This window comes from Pteropus medius, unplaced genomic scaffold (genome assembly GCF_902729225.1).
Source record: "Pteropus medius unplaced genomic scaffold, Ma_sr-lr_union100, whole genome shotgun sequence".
Lineage (NCBI taxonomy): Eukaryota > Metazoa > Chordata > Mammalia > Chiroptera > Pteropodidae > Pteropus > Pteropus medius.
The window spans coordinates 16195712-16209183 of record NW_024342471.1 but is presented as its reverse complement, the minus strand read 5'-3'; the positions used below and the strand labels follow the sequence as shown (position 1 = coordinate 16209183).

The 13472-nt window shown below is 40.7% G+C and overlaps 1 pseudogene; it reads left to right on the top strand.

The window, feature by feature from the left end:
• Positions 1–1110: 1110 nt before the first annotated feature.
• On the top strand, positions 1111–1601 carry LOC120603331 (centrosomal protein of 19 kDa-like; annotated as a pseudogene).
• Positions 1602–13472: the final 11871 nt, after the last annotated feature.

The window sequence follows — 13472 nt, the reverse complement described above, 5'->3', positions numbered from 1 at the left end:
TTCCTACATCAGGACAGATAGCGTCAACTTATAATACATAGAAGTGACTGAGAACAACCTAAATATAGGCCATTGACTCTAAACTAAATATATCCCCAACTCAACTTCCTTGTAGCTGGATGCCAAAGATGCTAGCAGCCATTCTGTCACCGCCTGACCCAGAAGAAGTGTGACACAGGGAAAGTCAGAGTGGAAAGGGAGGGCAGTAGGACTGGTTATGGTTAGAATATCTTACTTTGACAGATAATACAAATCATGTGACCACGTGAACATATTACTTGGGCCACTCCCAGAGTCTTAAAGGGGCTGCTCAAGTGAGGGGCACTGAAGTTTGAGCTCCATCAACTTCAAGATCCATCTCTAAAAGGGCTGGTGAGTTTGTTTCTTGGGCCTTCAGTAAACGAGACGGTCCCAAGGTACAGCACAAAAATTAAAAAATAGAAGAAAACGGAGAGAGTCTTGAAAGAAGGAGATATGGGGAAGCAAAGAGGAGATGAAGAAAGGAGGGATGAAGAAAGAAAAGATATTGGACCATGGAAAAGTTTAAAAGCTAAGGCACGAAAGGAACAATTTCATCGCAAACAGACACACAAATAAAGAAGACCATCTAGTGTCGGCCAGAGGGGAGGAGGAAGGGGTGGTGGGAGAAAGGGGTGAAGGGTTAAAGAAGTACAAATTAGTAGTTGATAGATGGTCACGGGGATGGGGAGCACGGCATAGGGGATGCAGACAGCAGTAATGTAATGACTAGGTGGAGAGCCAGAGGGAAGACAGAGAGTAATCAGCGGGATCGTTTCATAAACTATATAAATGTCTAACCAATGTACCGTATACTTGAAACTAATAATAAAATAAAATTTAAAAAAATAAATAATTTAAATTGTTATACATTTAAATAAAAGAATTTTTAAACTCTTGTGATTTTTAATGCAAAAATAAAACATAATAAAAAATATAATTTTTCATTTAAAAAAAAAAAAGCAGGGTGGCAGCCTGACCCCGACCCCGCATGCTGACCCTGCGCTCCCGGCCTCCCCCTCCCCTTCCAGGAAGTCATTATGTGACTAACACATTTTCATCAGATTTCTTGTGATTTACCCTGAAGTATATGTGAGGATGGTGTGCACTGCCAAGAAGTGTGGAATTAGCTTCCAGCCTCCAGCTGTTTTCTTAATCTACGAGAATGACACGAAGGAGAGAAGTCACCAGCACATCCTGCCAGTCCAAAACGTTTCAAAGTTTTCAGGTTGCAACAGAGCTGCTGAACAATTACAGAACAAACCACAACACAAGAGTTACCTGCAACAAGTGTCCCTGAGCCAGCTGGAGATGTTATTTGGTTTTTTACAAAGTTGCTTCTAGGGGCAGAGTTTGGCAGAAAAAAACGGAACAGATTCGACAGGAAACAACCATCGATTCTGAGACCTGAACAAACTAGATGACAAAAAGTTTGCCAAAAGGAAGCGTGTCATGGATGAACTTTTTAAGAAAATCAGAAGAAGGATGATCTACATATTGTTTAGGACATCGAAGTTAAGTTCGCACAGGATGAATGACTGCAGTCCCGTGGCCAGGACACAGGCTCAGCTGACGAGTTCTGACACCACAACAAAAAATTTATTGGGCTAGCAGAAAATCCATGTTTATACCGAGGACATAAATTGGTTCCAGAAAAATCTGGAAAGAACACTACATGTACATGTTAGGCCATATTTGGATTGACCGTGTTACTGTTCAAAACCAGGACATGTAGAGTATTTACAGTGTAGGTGTATGAGGAATATGGGAAAAACAGAATATAGGAATCTGCCTTTTAAAAGCTTACAATCTAATTGGGCAATAAGTCAAACACTTGCGAAAAGCTAAATAACAGTGTTAGGCCACAAAGAGATTAAAGTCCAGTGCTTGGTAAAGGTTAAAGAGGGTCAGAGCCTAGATTACCACAGAGTAGAATAGTCTGGGAAGACTTTGTTTTTAGTGGCGAGATGGGACTTTGCCTGGCCCTTGAAATGGTATTTGGATGGGAGTTTATATAGGATTCCAGCTGAGAGAAACTGAGAAGAAAAAAAATGGAGACAGGTAGTCAAGAGACAGGAATTTAAAATTTTTATTTGAAAAAAATTTTGAAAACTTAAAAAAAATAACAATTTTATTTGAGGAACAGTAAGCAAATTATAGTTCCATAAGATTGGAGGGCATATATGGTTGCCAGGGGATTATTCTGTGTGCTTTATGTCTTTATATGTATTTAACTCTGTTTTGTATGTATTTAACTCTGGAGCAGAATAGTGCCCCTGCAGAATGCCCTGCAGGTGCAAGTGGATGTCATTTGATGGACAGCAGGTGAATTCTGCCCCTCGGGTAGCAGGAAATATATACTAAAGGTGTTCTGAAACCCTGAACCTCTAAGAGGCTTGTCTGTAAAATGAGAAATCTACCTACAGCAAATGAACACTAGGTACTGCCAGTTTAGGTCGATTCATGAGTTTAGATCCTACAGAGGATCTTTGTTGAACAAGGTTATATGTGAAGAGATACATCTTTCTTCTTATTAGAATATTATTTCCTTTGTAGAAATCCTAAGTTTTCTACAAAGAAAATTAATACTCATTAAATAAAAGTGTAATAAAAAAAAAAAGTCAAGGTCCCCAAATTCATTCATATGCCTCCTGTATAGAAGTAGAGTCTATATACTCTTGCTTTGATTCTGGGCAAACTCTGTGACTGCAGTAAAGCCTAATGATACTACATGGCTTCCAAAGTTAAACTAGAAACTGTAACTTGCACTTGATCCTCTTAGGATGCTTGTTTGGGTGGCACAGGGGGTAGCTGCCATGTAAGAGGTCCAACTTCCCTGAGACAGGCATGCTGGAGAGGCACATGTCGATGCTCTGGTCAACAGCCCCGGATAAGCCCTATCTGAGCCAGCATCAGTTTCCAACTACGTGAACAAAAGTTTCCCAACCTAAGAGAGCCTTCAGAAGCCCCAGCAGACATCTGACTGCAATCATGTGAAGACCCGAAGAGAGAACCACCAAGCTGACTCCTTCCCAAATTCCTCACCCACAAAATGGTGAGAAAAATAAAATAAAATGGTTGTTTTAATCTACGTTTGGGGGAAATTTATTCACAGCAAGAGGTAGCAGGTACTTGGAACAAATGGGAAGGAAGTGGGAGGAAAGAGAGAGGAAAGGAGGAGAGTGAAGGAGGAAAGGGAGGCATGGAGGAGTCTGGAGGAAGAAGGGAAGGGGTCCCCAAAGGACTGGGCAAGATAAGAGGGTGCCGGCCTTGAGAAGGGAGCCCCAGAGCAGGAAGCTTGGTCATCACAGCACATCAAAATCTGGACAGCCCCTCCGAGTAAGTTCATTATTCAGGATGACTTGTGTCAAGAGGCTCGTAAAGAGAATCTGAGATCTATTTACTGTTGAGCAAGACCTTCCCTGACCTCATGTCTGAGTTTCTCCCTCTTTAAAATGGGCTAGTTAAACTGATGACTATTTCTGAAATGCCATTAGCAAACGCCAACATTAGAATCGCTTGTGGCGGTTGGGGCAGGGGGGAGTTGTATAAAATATGGGTCTCCTAGATCTAGGAAATTGTAATCTCTACGGGTGGAGTCCAAGAATCTGTATTTCAAGCAAGTATTACCAGTGACTTTAAAGTTTCAGAACCTGTGGATTGAATGATATTTAAGAGCCAATCCATCAGTGGGGGGAAAAAAAATTAAAACTTAAGAAGTCTATTGGCTTTTTGCTCCCGTGTAGAAAGAGATGGGGAGAAAATGTTAGAATCATTGAAAGTGGGAGCCAATTAAGGCAGGGTCGTGCTGAAGACCCCCCCCCAAAACACTGCTAGTTTCGTGGTTTTGCAGCCAAGTGGTCCCCGTGTGTGGTGTCCCTTCATTTATATTGCCCTTGCCTCTACATCTCTATGAGAGCTAGTCTGTTCTCCTGGGAGGTCTGTCTCAGTCTTGTGTATCTTTATAATCCAGACCAAATTACCCACGAGTCATCATTGGTCTGCATCCTGTGGGAAGAGCATGTATCTGGGAATAAAGAGATCCAAATCTGAATCCCAACTTTGCCCCTGGTTGAACATATGACCTGGTTGGGACGGGGTGGGGTGGAGGAATGTTCCTCCCGGGACCTCAGTTTCCCATCCATCAGTTGCAAGTGATGGACTAATGATGTCAAAAGAGTACTTCTAAGTCTGAGGAGGTATGGCAGCTCAGGAGCCCTGCCAAATCTGATAAGCACCTGGTGCTTGTCTACTCCATCGGTACCTCTTGGTCCTTGCTCGGGTCGATGTACATGAGTGGCTGAAACAGAATCATCTGTCCTTGGGGCCCATGGACCAGAGAGGTCCTTGGAAATGGCCAGAGCGTGCCCTGTAGTTGACAGTGTCTGCTTATCTGCTGAACCCAGAGGCCTTAGGGGTGAACACAGGGAACCTCTGCCTTATAAGGACCTCAGTGGGAGATGCTGCGTCTCTTTGTTGTCAACTGTTTGCTTGTTTCTCTGCCCTCTAGAACCCAGAGGACACTTTGAGCGGAAACTTTGTCGCTCATGGCGCCGTACAGACCCAGGACACCTCACCTTCCCTCTCTTTACTCTTCCCTCAAAGCTGCCCCTCAGAGCCAGGAATACACAGAGGAAGCTGCGGTGGGTTTGAAAACTCAGAGAACGTCCAAGTTGAGGGAACTATTGCTCCACCAGCCCCAACAACTTTCCTTTTTTCACACATGTACAAATGGAAGCTTCTAGTAGGAAATAAATATCCAAGATTACATAGCAAATCAATAGCAAAAGTGGAGCTAAAATCCAAGTTTGAAGAGTAGCAAGGTGTTGCCAGATCCCACAGCCTAGCTGGAAATTGGGTGGACATCGTGGCTATTTTTAATATCTTTTTAATATTAAGCATCTTAATCTTATTCCTTCAGTTGAAGAATTCTTTACCATGGGGAGTCTTGGTGTGACCTAAAACCAGTGTTCCACTATGAAAGTTGAAAGGGTCAATAAAAAAGAATGAAATCTTACCATTTGCAACAACATGGATGGACCTAGAGGGTATTAATCTAAGTGAAAAAAGTCAGAGAAAGACAATTACCGTATGATCTCATTTACATGTGGAATCTAAAGGACAAAAATAAATGAACAAACAAAACAGAAACAGACCTATAGATACAGAGAACAAACCGGCGATTGCCAGATGGGAAGGGGGTTGCTGGGCTGGGTGAAAAATGTGAAGGGCAAGAAGCACGAATTGACAGTTACAAAATAGGAGAATGTAAAGTACAGCATGGAGAATATAGTCAATAATAACTATGTATAGTGCAGGTGGGTGCTAGACCAATTGGGAGGATCACTTTATAAATTATGTAAATGTCTAACCACTATGCTGTACACTTGAAATTAATACAATATTATATGTCAACTGTAATTAAAAAATAAAAGAATAAAAATAAATAGATAGATAGATAGATAGATAAATGAATGAATGAATGAATGAATGAATGAATAAATAAAGGACTAGACTCTCACTTTATCAACCGAGGGTTCAGTAAAGGATACAGAAACCATACTCAGTATTTCAAACAGAGAATTTAATACTGAGAATGGATTACTTGAGTATTGTAAGGATAACAGCCCCAAAGGGGAGAACCTGAGGCGTCCATCACTCCTAGGTTTGGGGGAATAAAATATTTGGGGTTACTAGACCTAAGAGTTCGTAGAAAGGGCCCAGGCCCTGGTGCTCACACCTCTGGAAAGACAAAGAGGTGAGGGCCGTGTGACCGGCACTAGGTCACTAGGTCCTCTAAAATGCACTGTGACTGGCGTTCAGACCTCTGAGAGAAACGTGGCTCACGTTGTGTTGATCCTGTCTAGAGGCAGAGCCAGCTGGTGCTGGTATTTCCAAAGAGGCGTAATGCAGCTGATTTGAAAAATGCCAAAAGGATCCAGAGACTGGAGGTGTCACTGTTTTCTGCTGCTGGAGAGATGCTGACGAGAGCCAGAAACTGGAAGAAAAACCCCTTCTCCCCTCATTTTACCTTTCGATTTTCTCACAGAGTCTAATGAGAAGCAAACTGGCCAAAGAGTAAGAGAAAACTTAGCTTGCGGAGTCCCATTCCGAGCATCCGAGAAGAGTATAGAAGGATGGGCTTGGAGCTGAAAGGCTTGGTAAATTACTAGCATACTCACTTTCCCAGCCTCTTGTGCAGCTAGAAAATGGACATTTGTCTTAGGCTCAGCCAATCAGATGTTCCCACCTTAAACACTGAATTGGGAGCTAGTAAGCAAAGATGCAAGGACAATGGCAATTTCATTCTTTTGGCGACAGATAGCTGATAGCCTCATCCTGTTTCCAGGGGCAGCAGTGGCAGGATGATGGTGATGGCATCACCAGTGCAAGATGGGTACCCAGTGTTCAGTGTTCTGTTGTCTGTGGCCTTGGCTTTGTAGTCTTCCTTGTTTATACCCATTCTCCTAACCTTATTTTCTAGTCCTGAGGGTGAGCCTGTGAACTACTCAAAAATTGAAAGATAAACTTTTTTTCCTGCTCCAAAGCATTCAGATATGCTGGCCTAAGAGACAAAGAGAAATATTTGAAAACGACTAGTGAAAAATGACTCTTCACATACAGGTGACCGATAATACAATTAAAAGCTGACCTCCCATCAGAAAAAAAACAGAATCTAGAAGGCATTAGAATAATATATTCAAAGCACTGCAACAAAATCAAACAAGAATTCCATATTCAGAGCAACTATTTTTAAAAAATAGAGGCAACAAACCATATATACAACAATCACTAGTATCTATAATACATAAAGAACTCTCAAAACCCAGCAGTACACAATTCAATCAGAAAATGGGCAAAAGACATGAACAGATATTTCACCTAAAATAATATACGGATGAAAAATGAACATACAAAGAGATGTTCAACATCATTGTCCATCAAGGAAGTGCAAATTAAAATCACAGTGAGGTATCACTACTCACCTATCAAAATGGCTAAAATAAAAGAGTGATGACAACAACAAATGCTAACAAGGATGCGGAGAAACGATCACTCGTACTTTGCTGCTGGGAATGTAAAATGGTACAACTCATCTGGAAAACAATTTGGCAGGGTTTTTTTTTATAAAACTAAATATCACAATACAACCCAGAAATTGCACTTCTGAGCATTTATCCCAGAGAAATCAAAACTTACGTTCACACGAAAACCTACATGGGCATTTCATTTATAATAGCCCAACACAGCCCAGATGTCTTTCAACAGCTGAATAGTTGAGCAAACCATGGTACAGCCATGAGCTAGTACTCAGCCATGTGAAGGAATGAACTAATGATGCATGCAACACCTCGATGACTCTCCATGGAATTATGGTGAGTTTCGTGAAGGCCAATTCCAAAGGGTTAAATATGTGTGATTCCATTTATATGACATTTTGAAATAACAAAATTTTAGAAATGAAGAAGGGATTAGTGGTTACCAGAGGCTATAGATTTGGGCATGGGTGGAGTGGGAAAGAGAGAAGTACGGTATAAACGGGCAAATTTAAGGATATTTATAGTAACAGAACTCTGCAATATCGTGACAATAGTGGTGGATATACAAATCTACACAAGCAGTAAAATCATACAGAACTAAGTACATGCACACACACATGCACACACACACACACACAAATGAGTACAAGTAAAACAGAAATCTGAATGAGATCAGTTTTTTCAATGTCAATATCACAGTTGTGATATTGTACTAGTTTTTTCCAAAATGTTACCATTGGGGGAAATTAGGTAAAGGATATTATTTCTTACAACTGCATGTGAATCCATAGCCATTTCAATAAATTTTTCAGTTAAAGAAAATAAAGGCAAAATACTTTTCCGTATAAGCACGAACTGAGAATTTGGTACTACCAGACCCAATCCTTAAGGCTAAAAGGGCATGACATCAGATGATAATTTGGATCTATAGGAAAGACTGAACACCAAAAATGGTCGATATGTGGGTAAATACAAAAGTATGTGTGTATGTGTGTGTGTTTGTATACTCTTCTCTTAATTTCTTTTAGGAGGGTAATATTGTTAAAGGCAATAATTATGGCACTGTACTGTTAGGTTTACAATATGCATAAATGTAATAAATATGGGGAAAAAATTTAAAAATTGCTAACTTAGGAATGCAAAAGAAAAAAGAAAAAAAGAAAATGTAATAAATATGATAAAAAGCACAAATGAGGGGAGCAGAAAATGGAGCTGTACTGGCACAAAGTTACTATATTTTACCAGAATTAAGTCAATAGATATACACCCAATTCTATCTCCAGCCCAAGCCTAGGATCTCTGCCACACCGAACCTTCCTCTCTATGAGTCCCTTCCTTCTTCTACTGCCAGACTCCGTTTCCAGAGGGAATAAAGCCCAGCAGTGGAAAGGCATTGAGTTCACGGACAATCGATGGTCTCTTTGGGATGTGAAAAGTGATGGAGAGTGATTGTCTCTCTGAGAGACAGAGACCCTTAGTGAAGTAGTGGTAGAATGATTCAGTATAATGGTTTAACAAAGGCTTGAGTCTGAGAGGCTCAGGTTAAATCCCAATCTGGACATGTACAAACAAACTTGGGCATATCTCATGACTTCCTTAGGCATATCTCCTGGGTCTTGGTTTCTTTATCTGTGAAATATGCAAAACAGTAAAATCTGTTCCGTAGAGTTTTTGTGAAGATCACACAAGATGAGTTATGTAATGTGCATAACATACTGCCTGGGATGTAGGCGTTCCATGAACAGTAACGACTAGTATTATCACTAGAACAAACATAGTGCAAAAGGCGGGCACCACTGCATGATCTCAAGTACACAGATGCAAACTTTGTAGGGTCACAGCTTACAAGAAAGGGATCAACCTGGAACTCCCCACAGTGGATAATTCCCATATCTTATGATGAGTTCCAGGCTCCTGGATTCTACAATTTCTTCTTACTCTAAAGTCTCTATTTACATTCAAGCTATTTGACATAGAATGCTAAAAAATTATCCTCTGTTAAAATTTCCACTTGGATTTCTGAATACATAAATGGATTCTGCTCTTAAAGCAAGAAACCTTATTTTGTCCCTCTGTACATTTATTCTGAACATAAATAAGGTAAAAATAGAAATGAACTTTCTTAGTATGTGTGTGTCAAGTCTTGTCTCTATGTCCCTGTTCCCCTGTTCTGTACAATGGGGATGATGATAATATCCCCAGGACTTTTTATGAGAATGTAATGAGACAAGGCAGAAAATTCCCTGACATGTTGGTGTTCAAGTGATGTTAGTATCCTTCTCCCTTCTAGAAAAGATAAAGGTTATATGGAGTTTAGAATGTGAATGGGAAAACTTTATTCTTCCAAAATCCCACCTACATTCACTTCCCTGGTCCCTACATCTCCCAAATCAATGGATCTCAATCAAAAGTAATTTAATTCTTTACACACATATAGTTGGTTAATAAGACACTTTTGATGAGTATAGATAACTAACAAGAGCTTCCTTCTAACTTCTCTAATAAATCTTATGCTTGTCCTCTATCTCCTGAAATTATAATAACCCTACCAACCCAAATCACCTGAGGAAGGGCCAAGTCACTGAGCTGTGGCCAAAGATCCCTCAGGGTAACCTGAGTACAGAGTGCCAGGTTACAAAGGCAGGTACCTCCCACGCCTACCCACAAGACCTGTTTGGCTAAGTACAGGAAGACCTCATCAAGCTCTGCCCTCACTGCATGGAGTCCTCATCACACTGCTCATGTTGGAAATATTTTTATAATTTAAAAAAGTATTTATATCCACAACTCTTTTCAGGGTTTCCTTACCTTGGCACTCTTGATGTTTGGGGGCAGATCATTGTTGTGAGGATGTCCTGTGCATTGTAGGATATTTAACAGCATCCCTGGCCTTTGCCCTCCACCCCCAAGTTGTGGCAATCAAAAATGTCTCTAGACATTGCCAAGTCTCCCCAGATGAAAACTGCTGTTCTGAATTGTATGTTAAAAGAGCCGTTCTTATTTCCTGGTCAGCTGCTCTAGAGGGGGAGCAATGTGGTAAGCTCTCAGCCAAGAGCACTCCTAGGCAATCCTGCCTTTGCTCTGTCTAAATGACAAATGTCAGTCTGTTCACTCTCTGGGGGCCTCCTTTTGTCATTATTTTGGTTTCTGATGAACAGATTCGACCACCCAAGAGAGGTAAAGAAAGAGATACGAGGGATAACCCTGGTGGGCCCGTCAAAGCAAAAGAAAATGCGTCATAGAGATGTTGAAATGCAGGCTTCAGAGGAGCCTTCAGGGAACTAAAGGCAGAGGAAGCAGTGCAGATGAGCAGATAACGAGAAGGTTGACCAACCACTGTGTGAACTATAGTTGGGAGAAGCAGTGTCCAAGGAATGAGTATCATGGCTCTAGGGGATTTAAAGAGAAGGAAGGAAGAGTTACCACTAATATGCAAAAGTGGGTAACATTTTTGTAGAGAATAAGTATGGCTCTGGTCCAGTTAGCATTGCCATTTCCAAAAAGGTAACAATACACACACACACACACACGTCTGGAAGGGGCATGTGTGTGCATTGAAAATGTATTAAGCGCCTGTATATTCATTGAACACTTGTGACATTTCTAGGAATTATGCTAAACCAGATAATTAATCTCAATTTATAGATGAGAAAACTGAGGCTCAGAGAGATCACATGACCTGCACAAGGTCAAGAGCCCCTGAACTCAAAAGCACAACCTTAGTCTTCAAATCTGAGACTTATTAAATCCCATTAAGCACACCGACCTGGGGTTGGCATTTTAGCACAATAGGAAATCAGATCTCTAGAGGATCGGGGAAAGGAGGTGAGTGGAGAGTGTGCTGGTATCTGAAAATTGGGGTGTGTCTCTAGACAGAATAATTTTCTAAACCAAACAAAGTTGGGCCCTTCTACACAACGATGTGTGTGTTGTTCCCACAATTCTCTGGGAGCCATCAGATGGGAGGGAGGCAGCACCTAGACTCTGTCTGGTACACTGTGAGAACTCAATAAGTGTTTGTTAAACGAATGAGTGATACAAGGGCATTGGAGCTGGACAGTCCTGGCTCTGAAAATTTGTAGCCATGTGACAATGGTCAAAGTAATTTAACCTCCCCTTATCTATAAAATGAGAGTTCTAAGCCTCTTGGGAATCCTGTGTGGATTCGAGAGAAGTATTGAGTGAAGAGTATTTTATGTGGTGCCTGGAAAGGTAAAGGCACTTGGCAAATGGTGCCTATTGTTTTATTAGTCTTGAAGGGGCATCTACCCTGAAGAGTAGCAAAGTGGCCTTGGATAAAATCAGATCAGATAAGGCCAAAGGAGAAAGGCAGAGCTGTGCTTTGGCCGAACGCTCTGTTCCAGGGGTAGCCCAACCTTGTGAATAGCAGGAGTTAGGGATGAATGAGCTGAATGTGGGCCAGGCTCCTCCCTATTGGTCCCCTATTGTGCTAAAATGCCAACCCCAGGTCGGGCCACTGGATGAATGGCAACATGCAGCACCGCATCTCTCTCACACTTCTCCTGCTTCTCGTCCTCTGTCAAGAGATTCGGTCGAAAATAGAAAAAGGTTGGTATGGAAGTGGTAGCCTTGGAATAGGGGAGGCGGCCCAGCAGCACAAAGAGAGTCCATTTCGAATTTTATGGGATAGGGATTCAGTTAGATTTACTTCATCAAATACATATGATATGCCAGGCACAGTCCTAGGTGCTCAGGCTAAAGTAATGAACAAATTGCTTTGTGGAATTCATGTTCCAGTGAGAGAGAGACAGACAACACATAATACACATAATAGATGGTAAATGTGCAATAAAAAAGAGAAAAGTTCAAGTAGGGTAAAGGGAATTGAAAATATGGGATGAGGCGGGTTGTTAGCAAGGTAGGATTGAGAAGGGGAGAAATGAGCCCAAATTTGAAGGTGAAGGACTTAACCAAGTCAGAGCTACTTGTAGAAAAAGGATTCTTTCTGGTCTACTTTCTTTGCTGAAGTTTAAAACCTGCAAATGAAATTGGGAAGCTTAAATGCAGTATATCCAAGATAATCCATTGGAAATGAGGATAATTAGCACTAGTTTCCAAGATTTTGGAGCAGCCTGTAATACTCCTTTAAAAAAAAATACATATTATAATATATGTTTATAAAAACAATACCTATACTTTGCCGAAAATTCAAAACACAAAAGTATAAGGGAGAAAGTAAACATTTGTCAAAATCTTGCCTACCTGGGATTATCACTGTTAACATGTTGGTGAGCATCCTTCACATATAGTTTTCTGCATATTATTGTTATTACCTGAGAACTTATGAATTTCCAGTCCTTCTGAATCAGAGACTCTATGAGTGATTCTCACAATCTGTGTTTTAACAAGCCCTCCAGGTGATTCTGATGTACACTCAAGTTTTTTAGAGGTGTTTGCTCTGTTGTTATTCTCTAAGGTCTTGAGTGCTGTGCTTGGCTAATTGACTTATGACTTTTCTTCTTTTCTAATATAAACGCTTAAGGCTACAAATTTTCCTCTAAGAACCACTTTAGCTGCATTTCATAAGTGTTATTATGTAGCATCTTCATAATTGATTAGTTCTAAGACAAGAATTTATTGAGAGCTAAGTTATACTGAGACCTTTACATGCATCAGAGTAGTTGATCGATAAAGTAAATAAGATCGTTTGCCTTATTTTACGAAAGAATGAAATGAAGCTCAGAGAGGCTAAATAATGTTCACAAGGTATAGAGTTTGTAAGCAGTGGAGCCAGGACCTGAATGCAGATGTCTGACTCCAAATGTGCCCGTCCTGTTGACCACTATATTCTCCTTCCTTATAGCAGAGGTTCTTAAAAGGATAATATAAACTTGTAACCCTACCTCAGAGGATCTCATGGTTTTGTTTTGTTTTTTTTCTATTAACAAATATTTACTGAGAACTTAGAGTCAGGCCTGTGTTAGGCATGTAGACTGTGGAAATGAATAGGATAAGATCCCTGCTCTCAAGAGTCTTCTTGAGTGATTGAGAAAAGCTACTATTTATTGATGTTTTTCTACTTGTGAGTGCTTTCCATAGGTTATCTTGAATCCTTCGGTAAGCCTAGAGTATTGATATTATCCTACCATTTTACATGAAGGAAATTGCGTGTCAAAGATTTAGGTGATTTGTCCAAGATCACACAACTAGAAAATGTTCGGGTCAACTTCGAACCCCACTTTCGGATTCAAAGTCCTCTTTTCATACAGGTTATCTACTCTAGAATGATTATAAGACAGGAGATGAAAGCCTGAGAGATCTTACTCATCAGATCCTAGAAAAGCAGATCTGGAAGGGCACTCAGAGGTGATGGACTTCAACTCTTTAGTTTTACAAATGAAGAAATGGAGATTTGGAGGAGCTACGTTGCTACAATATCACACAGTAGTAGGT